The sequence below is a fragment of the Pan troglodytes genome, chromosome 1 (assembly GCF_028858775.2).
Source record: "Pan troglodytes isolate AG18354 chromosome 1, NHGRI_mPanTro3-v2.0_pri, whole genome shotgun sequence".
Classification (NCBI taxonomy): Eukaryota; Metazoa; Chordata; class Mammalia; order Primates; family Hominidae; genus Pan; species Pan troglodytes.
Window position 1 is genome coordinate 80989243 of NC_072398.2, and position 16614 is coordinate 81005856.

Sequence of the window (16614 nt, forward strand, 5' to 3'; positions counted from 1 at the left end):
CCAGCTTCACCTTAGGGATTTGCTGGGAGCCCAGTTCCAGGCAGGATGGCCATGAGCCAGTGTCTGTGGAGGCTTCCTCAAGCCTGCTCTGGAAGGGCTGGAATTTCTGCCCTCTCCCACGGAGGGAATGACGTGGTTGAGGCTGGGGCAGCCGGCGGGCTGCCAGAGGAAAAATCCCTGCCTAATGTGCAGCTGAAACAGTGATTTCTATGAGGACTTGCTCAATCTTCAGGTTGCTAAAGCTGTCACAGAAAGCTGTGTGGACCCCCAGCTGTTTTTTCTTCTCTATTCCTGAAGCACTTAACTCTTGGGGCCTGAGACTCTCCCCTGAGTGAGCTGTCTTCATCATGAGTCCTGCTAGTTGCTTGTGGATTTTCTAGGAGGCTGACGTTGACCTCCACTGTCTGTGCTGACTGGGAAACATGAAGGGGTGAAGACAGCTTTTAATATAGGAGATGGAGAACTGGGAGAGAGGCCAGTTGCCCTTTTAAAAAATTCACCGACAGTCTATGGTTGAGAGCCCAGCTTTACTTAGGATTATGTGCTTCACATTTTCCTACATGCCGCAACAAAAACTGCAGAGGGGGTTGATTCACAAAAAGTAGAATTCTGTTTTACCATGTCACCTGGGGAGTTGTTCCACTTGCTGGGGTGGGTGCAGCATGATTAATGGTTTTATTTAGTGGGTTCAGCCTTGGAAGTCACTGCTGTATTAGTCCCTTGAGAGCAATAATTAATGCCAGACAAAGTCTTAGTTTCCTCATCTGCTACAGTAGGAGGTTAGACTAGATGTTTTCTAAGGATCTTCTCATCTCTAACAATGGGTGAGAAGCTGTGGAAATAGCTGGCTTCCTTCATCCAATCCCTTTGGACAGAGAAGTTAAACAGAAGATGCCTAGATATGTTTTTTTTCCAAAATTTTTAAATTATGGTAAAATACACATAACATAAAGTTTACCATCTGTATTAGTTCATTTTCACACTACTATAAAGAAATACCTGAGACTGGGTAATTTATAAAGGAAAGAGGTTTAATTGAATCACAGTTCTGCATGCTGGGGAGTCCTCAGGAAACTTATAATTATGGCAGAAGGCAAAGTAGAAGCGAATACCTTCTTCACAAGGCAGCAGGAGAGAGTGAGCACTTAGGGGAAACTGCCACTTTTAAAACCATCAGATCTCCTGAGAACTCCCCCACTATCACGAGAACAGCATGAGGGAAATCGCCTCCATGATCCAATCGCCTCCCACCAGGTCCCTCTCTCGACATGTGGGGATTACGATTCGAGATGAGATTTGGGTGGGGACACAGAGCCAAACCATATCATTCTTCCCCCGGCCCCTCCCAAATCTAATGTCCTTTTCACATTTCAAAACCAATTATCCCTTCCCAACAGTCCCCCATGGTCTTAACTTATTCCAGCATTAACCAAAAAGTCCAAGTCCAAAGTCTCACGTAAGACAAGGCAAGTCCCTTCTGCCTATGAGCCTGTAAAATCAAAAGCAAGTTAGTTACTTCCAAAATACAATGGGGGTACAGGCATTGGGTAAATGTTCCCGTTCCAAATGGGAGAAATTGGCCAAAACAAAGGGACCACAGACCCCATGCAAGTCTGAAACCCAGCTGGGCAGTCATTAAATCTTAAAGCTCCAAAATCTCCTTTGACTCTATGTCTGACATCCAGGGCATGCTGATGCAAGGGGTGGGCTCCCATAGCCTTGGGCAGCTCCACCTCTGTGGCTCTTCAGGGTACAGCCTCTGTGGCTGCTTTCATGGGCTGGTGTTGAGTGCCTGCGGCTTTTCCAGGTGCATGGTGCCAGTTGTCAGTGGATCTATCTTTCTGGGGTCTGGAGGATGGTGGTCCTCTTCACACATCTTCACTAGGCAGTGCCCCTAGTGTGTGGGGGCTCCAACCCCACATTTCCCTTCTGCACTGCTCTAGGAGAGTTTCTTCATGAGGGCTCTGCCCCTGCAGCAGACTTCTGCCTGGACATTCAGGCATTTCCATACATCCTCTGACATCTAGGTAGAGGATCCCAATGCTCATCTCTTGTCTTCTGTGTACCTGCAGGCCCAATACTACGTGGAAGCTGCCACGGCTTGGGGCTTGCACCCACTGAAACAATGTGAGAACTCCCTCACTATCATGAGAACAGCATGGGGAAACCACCCCCGTGATCTGATCACCTCCCAGCACGTCCCTCCTTGACATGTGGGGATTACAATTCGAGATAAGATTTGGGTGGGGACACAGAGCCAAGAAATATTACCATCTTAACCATTTTTAAGTGCACAGTTGAGTGGTATTAAGTACATTCATATTGTCGTGCAGCCATCACCACCATCCATCTGCAGAAGTCTCTAGCTTGTAGAAACCCTATTCCCATTAAACTATAACTCCCCATTCTGCCCTCCATCCAGCTCCTGGCAACCACCGTTCTACTTTGTCTTTCTGATTTTGACTACTGTAGGTACCTCATGTAAGTAGAATCATAAAATAGTTGTCTTTTTGTGACTGGCATATTTTACTTAGCATATGTCCCCAAGCTTCATCCATATTACAGCAAATGTCAGAATTTCCTTCCTTTTCTAAGGCTGAATAATATGTATGTATGTATGTATATATATATATATATATATATGTATACACACACACACACACTACAGTTTGCTTATCCATTCAGCCCTTGATGGAGATTTGGGTTGCTTCTACATTTTAGCTATGGTGAATAATGCTGCTGTGAATATTGGTGTGCAAATATCTCTTTGAGACCTTGCTTTCAGTTCTTTTTGGTATATACACAGAAATAGAATTGCTGGATCATATGGTAATTCTGTGTTTAATTTTTTGAGGAACTGCCATACTATTCTCCACAGTGGCTGTACCATTTTACGTCCCTGCCAACAGCGTAAAAGGGTTGCAATTTCTTTGCATCCTCACCATTTGCTTTTTTTCTTTTCTTTTCTTTTTGATAGTAGCCATCCTGGATATCTCACTGTGGTTTTGATTTGCATTTACCTAAATCATTAGTGATGTTGAGCATCTTTTCATGTGTTTATTGGCCATTTGCTCGTCTTCTTTGGAAAAATGTCTATTCAAGTCCTTTGTCTATTTAAAAACTTTTATTAACACTTTTTTTTTGTTTTTGAGACAGAGTTTCATTCTTGTTGCTCAGGCTGGAGTGCAATGGCACGATCTCGGCTCACTGCAGCCGCCACCTCCTGGGTTCAAGCGATTCTCCTGCCTCGGGCCTCTCAAGTAGAAATTTTTTTTATGTGTATAGATTTAAGGGGTACAAGTGCAGTTTTGTTACATGAATATATTGCACAGTGGTGAAGTCAGGGCTTTTAGCGTATCCATCACTGGAGTAACGTACATTGTACCCATTAAGTTGTTTCTCCTCATCCACTCCCCTTCCTAACCCTCACCCTCGTGAGTCTCCATTGTCTACCACTCTACACCACTTCTATACTCTATGTCCCTGTGTATACATTCTTTAGTGCCCACTTATGTGGTGTTTGTTATTCTGTGTCTGAGTTGCTTCACCTAATGTAACTCTTCACTTGTTTTTGAATTGGATTGTTTGTGTTTTTCTTGTTGAGTTTTAGGAGTCCTCTGTATGTTCTGGATATTTATCCTTTATCAGATATATAATTTGCAAATATTTTCACCCAATCTGTGGGTTGTCGTCTTTTCACTCTGTTGATAGTGTCTTTGGATTCACAAAATTTTAAAATTTTCATGAAGTCTATTTTGTCTATTTTGTTTTCTGTTGCTTGTGCCTTTGGTGTCAACTATAAGAAATCACTGCCAAATCCAGGGTCATCTGTGACTTGATATATTGTCTGTGTGGTTTCTGAGCCTCAATCTCTTCTCTACCCCACTTATTTGTCTGTTTGTTTCTGTTTTTAAATAAAATTATTAGCCCCATAGGTCAATAAAATGCTTTATACTTACTACATCTTCATTCATTCCACAAACAGGGAGAGTCTTTCAAATAAGCAAAAGCAGAGTGGAAATGGGAGAGTGCGGCACAGCTGGCTGCAGCAGAGGGCCTGGGAAGGGGTTGGTGGTGAGGAGTCTGCAACACAGTGAGGCTCGACCTTGTAGCATCTCATCTGCTGTGGTGAATGGATGGATTGAAGATAAACAATAGACTCACAGGCACATGACCAAGTTGTAGGGCTAATACCTACTGTTCTCTTGAACTAGTCACTTAACCTTTCTGAGCCTCAGTTTCCCCATTTTATTTAACAAACACGTAGCACTAAGCACTGTTCTAAGCACAGTACAAATATTAATTCATTGACTCCTACCACCAACCCTATGAGGTAGATACTCCTATTATCCCTGTTTTACAGATGGGGAGACTGATGCAGGGAGGGATTAAGTAACATGTCAAGGCCACAGAGGCAGTAAGTAGCAGAGCTGGGATTTGGAACCCAGGCTTTCTAGTTCCAGAGCTCATGCTCTTAACCATTATGTCATGCTGCCTCTTTAAAAAGGGGGAGAAGTCATCCCTACCGTAAAAGTTATTCAGAAAATCAAATGAGATGATGTGTGTAATAGTATGTCATATATTGCACTGTGTTTTGCAAATACTGTCATATTAATTAATAATAATTAAGCAATACTCTGGAAATGATAAAATTCTCAAGGAATCTAATAGGAAGAACGGAATGGATTAAGGATTGAGCCTTGGGAATATCTATACCCAGAATCCAAGAGCTTGGATTTGGAACAGTATTTGATAGACTCGCTGCTGATGCCCTTGTGGAGAGGGTTGCAGTCAGCTGCAGAAGCTGGAGAGGAACCCCAAACCCAGTGGCATTTGCAGAAGGATGTTGTGAAGGGCAATGAGGTGCTCAAGTTGATCATGTATGTGTGAAGAGCACCAAAGCCAGGTCTCTGCCATTGGCGAATTCAGAATTCAGAAGTCCATAGGCCATCTGGGGTTCTGACTCTAGCTTCTTTGCCTTTCCCTGGTACATTTTCCCAAGCAGATCAGAGCTCAGACCTGCTGCACTTGCTAAGTGAGAGGTTTTGAACAAAGACTTTGCTAGATTTGTGGTGCCCTGATGGGGAGAGGGCCAAAGCACTGTGCATTGCAACAGACTCTGCGTTGGCTGGGTGGGTACACGCCCCTGGGGTTTCAGAGGCCACGCCTTGTGCCTGCCATCTATGGGGCAACTTTCAGGTGAGTGCCAGGGAAGGATGAAGGGAGGGCAGGAGGGAGCCTTTGCACCTGGCTGTTTACACATAGGTGTGGACACCCAGGGAGCCCGTGATCTCTTTCTGCCTCTCAACGAGCTGTGTGGCCTGGTTTGTGGTTGGGATGAGAGTAGGGTTCCCTTTCTTTATCTCAGTTACAGGGTGGTTATTAGAACCTTCTTCCCAACCCTACCCCCACCACACACCCCGCCCCAGTTAGTGACTGATGTGTGTAAAGTGCTTTGAGGTGCTGAGATAAAGGGGCCCTGAGAGTATGGCCAGATGAGCAGCAGGGTGATTTCACCTGGACTTGTTGGAAGTGGTGTTTAGGAATTTTCCTCACCTGGAGGATTATTTATTTGAACAGCTTATGTACCTACCTGTTTGCACGTGATTTCTTTAGAAGAGGGCAGCTGGAAGTCCCAGCGCTGCAGGCTGGTCAGCTCTTCGTAAGAATTGATAGTGGGATTCACAGAGTGGACAATGGAGTGGTGCATTCTGCTCTAAAGGAGCCTGTGGAGGAGGAAATGAAACACTGCCTCACTCAGGCAGATTTAAGGATATCAGAAGAGACTTTTATGATAAAAGAAACTATTTTCAGGCTGGGCGTGGTGGCTCACGCCTATAATCCCAGCACTTTGGGAGGCCGAGGTGGGCGGATCACGAGGTCAGGAGATTGAGACCATCCTGGCTAACACAGTGAAACCCCGTCTTTACTAAAAATACAAAAAAAATTAGCCGGGCGTGGTGGCGGGCGCCTGTAGTCTCAGCTGCTCGGGAGGCTGAGGCAGGAGAATAGCGTGAACCTGGGAGGTGGAGCTTGCAGTGAGCTGAGATCGTGCCACTGCACTCCAGCCTGGGCGACAGTGCAAGACTCCGTCTCAAAAAAAAAAATTTTTTTTTTCTCTGGAGCAGAATTCTGGAGAGGACAGGTGTGTCTTGTCCTATCCCGGGGACCCTCATTAGAGAGGCGTCAGGACCTGCCTCCTTCTGACCACCACACCCCGCCAGTAACCCCGGGCCTGTGATTTGCAGGCTCTCAGGCTGTCCCTGAGGATGTCCTCATAAATGAGGGGTATTATGGAGGTGGGGGAGGTCTCACTTTCCTTGCTGTGGCTTGTGAACTGGGACATAGATCTTCTGATCCTAAAGGGGCACACTCTGGGGGTGAAGAGCTTCTTAATGCTTCCATATGAGGAGAGTCTACTTCCTAGGGCCCAGGAGCCCATGGCAAAAAGAGGAGGACAAGGAGGAGGCTGAGGCAGGCACAGCTGTGCTTGAGTTGGCCTAAACTTGACAAAGGGAAGGCTTCTGGTACCAGTGTCCAAAGAGGTGGAGTCTTGACATGTGTTATATAGATCATGATATATCAGAATATTAGGATTCTGTGAGTTGCAAGTGATAGAAACCCAGCAAAATTAGTGTGAGGGAAGGAAAAAAGTGACTGTCTTATGTAACTAGAAGAAGATTCAGAATCTCAAGTCCTTTCATCAGCATTTGTGGATGAATTCACCTGTGTCCTCCCCACCTATCCACCCCTTTGCCCTGTGCTCTCATCCTCTGCTTTATTTGCTGGTAAGCTCCTCCCATGTAGTGTTAAAGACGGCCAGCTGCTACAACCCTGGGTTCGTATTTTGTCACACTGCCAGCCCTGTGGTAAGCTAGCCTGTCCTCCAACGCTTCCAGCCAAAATCCCGGACCTAGGGTCATGTGAGCATCCCTAGCCCCATCAGTGAGACTCTCTAGCCCACCCGAGATCAAGAGCTGACCCCTAAAGCTGCAAGTGATGATGGCTTCACCCAAATCACATGGCCTAAAAATTTAAAAAGGGTAGGCCAGAAATAAATGAAGGGTCATTTCCCAAAGTAAAATCAGGTTAAACTCTTCAAATGGTAACACTGGCTTGCAGTGAAGTGTTACTGTGCACCAGATGCTGCTCCAGGCACTTTATACAAATGAACTCAGTGCTCACAATAACTCTTAAGAGGAAGATGATACTCATTTTACAGACAAGGACACAGAAGGCAACCCTTTTACTTAGGCGTATGTAGCTAAAAAGTGGATGGGCTGGGCTTCAAACCCAGACAGTTGGCTTCAGCATCTGTGCCTTTTTTTTTTTTTTTTTTTGAGACAGAGTCTCACTCTGTTGCTTAGGCAGATGGCGCGATCTCAGCTCCTGGGTTCAAGCAATTCTCCTGCCTCAGCCTCCTGAATAGCTGGGATTACAGGTATGTGTCACTACACCTGGCTAATTTTTGTATTTTTAGTAGAGAGAGGGTTTCACCATGTTGGCCAGGTTGGTCTTGAACTCCTGACCTCATGATCCACCCACCTCGGCCTCTTAAAGTGCTGGGATTATAGGTGTGAGCCACAGCACCTGGCTGGCATCTGTGCTCTTAACCACCAGGCCACACAGTCTTTCTGACAAGTGCAGAGCAACAGCAATATGATCAGGGAGAAATTTCCACCTTAAGTCAATCAAAATGAAAGAGTTTTAGGTAAAAATATGAGACCACAAAATAACCCAGATTTACACAATTAAATAATAGAAAGAACCTAGTCTTATGATGTAGTAATTCTGTCCTTGAAGCTCAAGGCATTTCTGGAATTATTTCTTGGATATTACCATGCAAAGCAGTGTATAAAACACAACAGATACCTGTCTCAATACCTTAGTATTGCCTTATTTTTTATTTTTGTTTTTTAATGTTTAAGTTCAGTGGTACATGTGCAGGTTTGTTATATAGGTAAACTCATGTCACTGGGGTTTGTTGTACAATTATTTTGTCACCCAGGTACTAAGCCTAGTACCTAATAGTTATTTTTTCTGCTCCTCTCCCTCCTCCCACCCTCCACTCTCAAGTAGGCCTTAGTGCCTGTTGTTCCTCTCTTTGTGTTCTCATCATTTAGCTTCCACTAATAGGTGAGAACATGTGATATTTGGTTTTCTGTTTCTGCATTAGTTTGTTAAGGATAACAGCCTCCAGCTCCATCCTTGTCCCTACAAAGAATATGATCTCGTTCTTTTTTATGTGTACATAATATTCCATGGTGCATATGTACCACATTTTCTTTATCCAGTCTATCATTGATGGGCACTTGGACTGATTACAAAATGGTATTAATTACTGACTTGAGTGATAAGATTTGGCTTTGAATGACCTGAAGCCGTTGCCAGTGGTCTAATCCAGCAGACAATTTACTATTTCTGGAAATGCACAAGAAGACTGAAGACAATTCCAAAAGAGGAGTGACCACAATACGTTGAGCTGTGGTGGCAAGGATGAGTTAGTGATCAACTTTCCCTGATGACCTGTCTGAGAGGGACAGCTGTCTTTCTCAGGGATAATTTCTGATAGGTTTATTAAAACCTTTGTCTAGATGTTTCTCGGAGAAGCAGTGCGAGGTGATTTACTTGGCCAGGGCAAGATGTAGTGAGTGTGGGAGTTCTGAAGCACCTTTGTGTCTAGCAGCAGAACAGCCCCAGAGAGTGGAAATGTGAGTCACACTTGAGCTTGTTTCCATTCAATGGGCCCTGGCTTGTTGGGCCCTGGGTAAGCTGGCTGCCCGCCAGGAAGCCTCCTCTGGCTGGGGCATTCCAAACCACTTCTCTTGTTCTTTAAAGATAACACCCTGAGGGATTTGCTGGGGCTTGTGCCTTCGCTACTCCAGACCTCCTGGCAGAGACTGGGATTTTGGATTTCACTGGGTGGGCAGCTCTTAGGTCCACATTCCTCCTCTGTCTCCTGGGGAATATTGGACCAGAAGGCCTTAAAGACTGCAAGCCAACTCTGGGCTCTCTGATTCGCAGGTCACTGGTGTGCTTGCTAAGATGGAGTCTTGCTCTGTCACCCAGACTGGAGTGCAGTGGTGCGATCTCAGCTCACTGCAACCTCTGCCTCCTGGGTTCCAGTGATTCTCCTGCCTCAGCCTCCTGAGTACCTGGGATTACAGGCACCCGCCACCACTCCTGGTTAATTTTTGTATTTTTCGTAGAGATGGAGTTTCACCATGTTAGCCAGGCTGGTCCCGAACTCCCAACCTCAAGTGATCCGCCCACCTCAGCCCACAAAGTGCTGGAATTACAGGCATGAGCCACTGCGCCAGGCCTAAATTTTATTTTTTATTGTTCCTACTTAGATTAATCTACGTATTTACCAAATTTTTTTCTTTTTCTTTTTCTTTTTTTTTTGAGACGGAGTCTCACTTCATCGCCCAGGCTGGAGTGTAGTGGCGTGATCTCGGCTCACTGCAAGCTCCACCTCCCGGGTTCATGCCATTCTCCTGCCTCAGCCTCCCGAGTAGCTGGGACTACAGGCGCCCACCACCACGCCTGGCTAATTTTTTGTATTTTTAGTAGAGACGAGGTTTCACTGTGTTAGCCAGGATTGTCTCAATCTCCTCACTTCATGATCTGCCTGCCCCGGCCTCCCAAAGTGCTGGGATTACAGGCGTGAGCCACCACGCCTGGTCCCAAATTTTTTTCTAACAGTTGATTCTTGTACCCTACCTCTTATCTCTGGATTGTTTTCTTCTTCATGAAATGTATTTGTAAGCAGATCACTCAAGAGTTGTCATTAGTAACCATTCAGGTTTTGTTCACCCCAAAAGTATATTCACCTGCTCTTGAATATTATAGAACTTTAGGGCAAAGGTTCCTTTCCTTAGATATTATTCCATTGTTTTCTGGCCTCTTTTTTTTTTTTTTTTTTTTCTGTTGAAGAGTCTACTATTTATCTCACTGTTACTCTATAGGTGAAATTGTTTTTTCCATTTCTCTGTATGTTGGTGTTTTCATTTTTTATTATGATGTGTCTTGATACAGGCTTTTAAAAAATTATTTTCAGAACTTGATATGCTCTTTCAATTTGAGGATATTTCTTTAATCCTAGAAAATGTTCAATCATACCACTAAATTCTTGTTAACCCTAGTAGATTGGATATGTTTGACTCAAGCAACAGAAACCCAACTCAAAATAGCTTTAAAAACAGTTTTTAAAAATGTATTACTTCACATAACAAAAGCCAGGAGAAAGGTGACTTCAGGATTTATTAATTTATTAGCCCAAGGATCAGCCTTTCTTTTCAGCCATGCTCAGCATGTTGGCTTCGCATCCCTAATGGTCTCAAGACGACTGCCACAGCTCCAGGCTCCCTTTCTGTCTTTGCCACTAGGGTCATTAGGGAGATTTATCTTCCTTGTGTCTTTGTGAGATCAAAGCAGCTTTACCCAAAAATCTTCCCCCTTCCCCTCATCAAAGACTTTTCCTCCTGCCTAACTACAGGTGGCGACTGCCAGAACTGCAAGAAGAAAGGGAACATAGTGATTAGTTTAGACCAATCAGGATCTGTATCCCAGAACTAGGGATAAGATCAGGCTTCTCTGAGGTGCTTGGAGGAGGGTTGGACACCAGACAAAGTCAGAGGTCTGCTAGTTAAGAAAAAACTGAGAATGGTTGCTGGGTAGGTAGCCAACAGTGTCTACTCCTTTAATTCTCTCTAACCTCGCCTGCTGCCCTTCTATTGGACATACGTTGGATTTTTTTAGCCCATTCTTCCTGTATTTTGACTTTTATTACATCATTTCAATTTCTTAATTTTTCTGACTGCATTCTGATTAATTTCCTCGGACGTTTCTTCTAGGAACCATCTTTCAGTTAATCATCTTTCTTTTTAGCTAAATCTGCTGTTTAACATACCCATTCGTTTGTCTTTCATTGTGGTTTCTAGTTCTTTTCCCTTTTTTTTTTTTGAGATGGAGTTTTGCTCTTGTCTCCCAGGCTGGAGTGCAATGGCATGATCTCAGCTGACTGCAACCTCTGCCTCTTGGGTTTAAGCAATTCTCCTGCCTCAGTCTCCTGAGTAGCTGGGATTACAGGTGCCCGCCACCACACCCAGACAATTTTTGTATGTTTAGTAGAGACGGGGTTTCACCGTGTTGGGCAGGCTGATCTCGAACTCCTGACTTCAGGTGATCCACCCACCTCAGCCTCCCAAAGTGCTGGGATTACAGGAGTGAGTCACCACGCCCGGCTTCTTTTCTTTTTAAAAGCTTTTACTTGTATTGGTTTTATTGTCTCTTTCTTTTCTTTCCTTTTCTTTTCTTTCCTTTCTTTCTGTTTTGTTTGTTTGTTTGTTTGTTTTTTAATGTTGACAGGGTCTCACTCTGTCGTCTAGGCTGGAGTTCAGTGGTGTGATCATGGCTCACTGCAGCCTCAACCTCCTGGGCTCTGGTAATTATTCTCCAACCTCAGCCTCCCAAGTAGCTGGGACTACAGGCACACACCACCAAGCCTGGCTAATTTTCTGTAGAGATGAGGTTTCACCACATTTCCCTGGGTGGTCTCGAACTCCTGAGCTCAAGCCATCCACCTGCTTCGGCCTCCCAGAGTGTTGGGGTTACAGGCGTGAGCCACTGTGCCTGGCCACCATATTTTTTCTATTAATTCAAGTTTTTGGAAGTCAGTTCTCCTATTTTGTTGCTGTGGTTGTTGACTGTCCCTCATGGTGAATGCTATGTGCTCACTTTCATCAGGTATTTTCTTGTTTGTATTGTGAGTGTAGAAATTCCTTATAAAGCTATTTTGATTTACTTCTGCCAGCATTAATTTTTACATGGGTTTATTAACTTGGATTTCTGTAGCATGCAAAATGTATACATTTAGTTTTGTTTGTTTGTTTTGTTTTGAGATGGAGCCTCACTCTGTTGCCCAGGCTGGAGTGCAGTGGTGCGATCTTGGTTCATTGCAACCTCTGCCTCCCAGGTTCAAGCAATTCTCCGCCTCGGCCTCTCCAGTAGCTGGGACTACAGGTGTGTGCCACCATGCCTGGCTAATTTTTGTATTTTTAGTAGAAACAGGGTTTCACCATGTTGACCAAGCCGGTCTTGAACTCCTGACTTCAGGTGATCTATCCGCCTCGGCCTCCCAAAGTGCTGGGATTACAGGCATCAGCCACTGCACCTGGCTGGAATGTATAAATTTAGAACCCTCATTAGCATGTCTTAATGTTTCATTTCTCATGGAAAAAAATGTTGGTACCCTGCCCAGAGCCTCAAGTTAAGTGACTATATTTTTGCCACTTTCCTATGCCAGTGGGAGGAGCTTTCTAATCCCTTTTCCATGAAGGAGAAATCCCTTCTAGAACCTACTCTTTATGTAGGATGTTGGGTCCAGTTCTCTGCCTTGTAGGGCCCAAAGTCATTCTGCCACCTAAAAACCTCTGCCCTAGGGGACTTAAACTATAATAGATCTAATACCCTCTGGTTACAGGTGTGAGGTTAATATTCTGCCTTTTAGTTTTTTCTCTGTTACCTGTAGGTTTCTTTCTTTTTTCAAGTTTGACTTTTTAAAAAAAATTTAATTTGGGGTTATATTTAATCCAGCTTTTCTGTGCATTTGAAATAAGAAACATGTTCACATCAGTGACATCCACCATGTTGCCAGAGGAGACTCCCATAGTAAGTGAACAACGCTATACTTTGCTTGGATAAAGTCATTATACCTTATGAAGTGCTTCCTAGTCATGTTTTCATTTACCTTTTATATTTTCAATTTCTTAATCTTTCTGACTGCATTTTGGGGAATTTCTTCAGACTAATTCTTATATTTATGCTTGAATAGTGAGTTCATACTGATACGTCCAATCACCAATCTAACACAAGATGTTTTCTCACCTCCCCCCATTCTGTAATTTGTATCTTTTATCTCCCCCAGTAAAATACTTGGTTCCCAACATAAGCGTGGTTATAGTTCAAACAAAAGCATTTATACACAATTGCCCTACAGTCCAATAGGTATAAAATTGCAATGCCATTACCAGCATCTAACCTACTAAGTAAACTTAGTAAACTTAATTTTTTTCTCTTTATGGTTATATCATCAATCTGATTTACATTAGCCTTTTTTTCTGTCTACAGTCAAGTTTATGTTTACTTTTTATAACATTTTTTATTTAAAATTTTTAGTGTGTAAAATATTTACATGGTTCAGAAATCAAAACTATAAAGAAATAGAGAAATTTACTTCTCTCTCTCTTAATTTCTGATGTATCTTTCCTATATTTCTTTTTAAATAAACATATTTATGTATATTTGTGTGTATATATATTCTCATTTCAACTTCTTTCTCACTTATTTCCAGTTTTTTTTGTTTTTTTTTTTTACAACTAGGGCCTCAGTGGATAAAATAACCTTGTCCACCTGTTATTTCATATTGTGAATTTGTATCTTCAGGGTAGATGCTTAGATATGGAGTTGCTGGGCCAAGGGTGTGCAATGGTTTGGATATGGTTTTGGGGGGCCCCGCCAAGTCTCATGTTGACATTTGATCCCAGTGTTGGAGGTGGGGCCTGGTGGGAGGTGTTTTTGTTGTGGGGCAGATCCCTCACGGAGGACAGCATGGTGCCATTCTTGTGGGAGTGAGTGAGTTCTAACTCTTAGTTCCCACTAGAATGGGTTGTTGAAAAGAGCCTGGTACCTCCTTTCCTCTCTTGGCTCCCCGCTCCTTATGTGATCTGCACACACTGGCTCCCCTTTGTTTTCAGCCATGAGTGGAGGCAGCTTGAAGCCCTCACCAGAGACAGATGCTGCACCATAATTGTACAGCCTGCAGAACCATGAGCTAAATAAACATCTTTTCTTTATAAGTTACCCAGCCTCAGTTATTCCTTTATAGCCATGCAAACAGACTAAGACAGGGTGCATACACTTAGTATTTTTACCTTTGCCCAATTCCTCTCCCTAGGGTTCTGCCATTTGCATTTACTGGAAGTGTAGGAGAGTGCCTGTTTCCCCAGTGCCTTGCCTGCAGAGAGTGCTGCCAACCTTTGGAATTTCCTGGTCTAAAAAGAAAGAAATGGCATCTCAGTGTAGTTTTAACATGGATTTCTCTTATTTTCAGTGAAATTGGGCATTGTTTCAGTGTTTGAGTACCATGGGCATATCTTTCTGTGAACTCTGTGTTTAGGTCTTTGTCTTTGTCCATTTTCTGTTGCTTATAACAAAATACCTGAAACTGGGTAATTTATAAAGAAAAGGAATTTATTTCTTACAGTGATGGAGGCTAAAATATCCAAGGTTGAGGGGCTGCCTCTGGTGAGGGCCTTCTTGTTGGTGGGGACGCTGCAGAATCCCCAGGTGGCACAGGGCGTCACATGGATGGGGGCTGAGTGCTAGCTCAGGTCTCTCTTCCTCTTCCTATAAAGCCACCAGTCCCACTGTGTGATAACCCATCAATCCATGAATGCGTTATTCCATTCACGAGAGCAGAGCCCTCATCACCCAGTCACCTCTTAGAAAGGCTCCACTTCTCCATGTTGCCTATTGGAGGTTAAGTTTCAACGTGAGTTTCAGAAGGTACAGGCATTCAAACCATAATAGTCTTACGGCCACTTTTTTATTCTGGGTTTTCATCTGTTTTTTTTCTCTTGATTTTTTTTTAACTAGTTCTTTACAGATGAGGATGATGAGCTTTTTATCTGTGATATAAGCTAGAAACATTTCCTCTCTTCATTTCATTTGTCTAATGATTCAAGCTCTATTTTCTTTCTTTTTTTATAATTTCAACTTTTATTTTAGATTTGGGGGTACATGTGTAGGCTTGTTACATGCAAAGTCTATTTTCTTAATCACCATGTTGTCCCTTGTGCAGTAATATGCTTATTTAGAAACTTTGAGATGTTAATTAATAATTTACTTATTAGAGTCAACAAACCCAGAACTCGCCAACTAAAGGCAAAAACCAAAAACAACCTTACAAAGACACAGACATAGAAGGCACACCTAGAAAGTATCTCCATAGCACAAAGCTGGAGTAACTGATATGTTACATAACTGAATCAAAATTCAGAATACTTTAGCAGCCTGGAAATATGGGCCAAAATGCATAAAGGGAAATTTAGTAGAAATAATGTTTTGTACATAGGCTTAAAAACGTTAATTCCACATGTTCAAGATTAGGCACATCTGTCTTCACAGAAATTCATGTATGTATAAACTTTGGGGTTTAGTCAATCACACACTTATATAAGCCCAACAGAATTAGTTGCTACAAGAAAATGTTTTGAGACAGGATCTCGCTTTGTCACCCAGGCTGGAGCTCAGTGACACAAACAGCTCACTGCAGCCTTGACCTCTGGGCTTAAGGGGTCCTCCCACCTCAGCCCGCTAAGTAGCTGGGAGTACAGGCATGTACGACCATTCCCGGATAATTTTCTGTGTATTTTTCTGTAGAGACAGTTTCGCCACGTTGCCCGGGCTTGCTCTCGAACTCCTGAGCTCAAGCAATCTGCCCACATGGGCCTCCCAAAGTGCTGGGATTACCGGTGTGAGCCACTCTGCGCCCTGCCTCCAGAAAATGTATTCTTAGAGTGAATAGTGGAAGGGGATTATTCTGATCATGGAGAAAATTGCCCCTTTGGACCTGACACTTATCAAAATACATCCAGAATGGTGTGTTCAATTTTGGGGACCGCAAATCAAGAGAGTCATAGACATCTGAGAGCAAATACAAAGCAGGGAAGCTGAGTTAGTGAAAGGTCTGGAAACCACTATACAGCTCACTATGAGGGAAACTTTCTCTCTGGCACTTAGGACTGCTGGTGAGGGGAAGGGCTGCCCTATTAACCCATGCACTCCCTCTGGCCAAAGAGTGTTTGAGTAGAGGCAGGGGATCCACCGCGAGGGTTGTGAGGATGGCCCCGCTGCTGTGTATAGGCAGTTTAGGCAGCAGAGTTTTTGTCTTGATCGTGGAAAGCGATCTTTCCTTTCTTTTTGGTGTCTTCTGTGTGCAGAGAATGAGAGCAGGTGGGGAAAGTGATCTGTGGGGTTTTTTGGCTAACTGAAGTATATGAAGAGTTTTGGAGAAACATTAGTCTGTAGGATTTAACATTAACATGTGTCAACCTGCGGCTTTAGCCAAAATCCCAAGCCAGTTTCCTGAGGGCAGGGACTGCACCTTATAGACAGTGATGTCTGTGGGCCAAGACCTCAAATGGTGCCTCTACTTCCCCATTTACAGTTAGTGCTTGCCCTCCCTCGCCGTGTCTGATGAGAACAGTAATGATGCCCCCATATAAACTGTACCTGATTAATCCCTGCTTAGGGAGCTCAGAACAATTCCCATGAGAATCTTACGGTCGAACTGTAATGTGCACCAAAACTGACTGGCGGTGGGCTAAAATGCAGATTTGATTCCGTGAGATGGAGATGCAGAGCCTGAGGTTCTGCCTCTCTGGTGAGCTCTCAGGTGATGGTGATCCTGCTGGTTCAGGGCCCACCCTGAGTAGCCAGGGTCTAAACACAGCAGTCTGCAGAGTGTCTCCCATAGACCACTTGTAACAGCCCCCTGCCCCCTGCCCCAGCCTGCTTGTTTAAAATGCAGATTCCTAGGTTGTGCCTGTG

General features: G+C 43.8%; 1 protein-coding gene across 5 annotated transcripts in view; it reads left to right on the forward strand.

Moving 5' to 3' along the window:
* Positions 1–16614, forward strand: part of GPR161 (G protein-coupled receptor 161) — a 58090-nt gene that overhangs the window by 15754 nt on the left and 25722 nt on the right. The window lies entirely within an intron of this gene.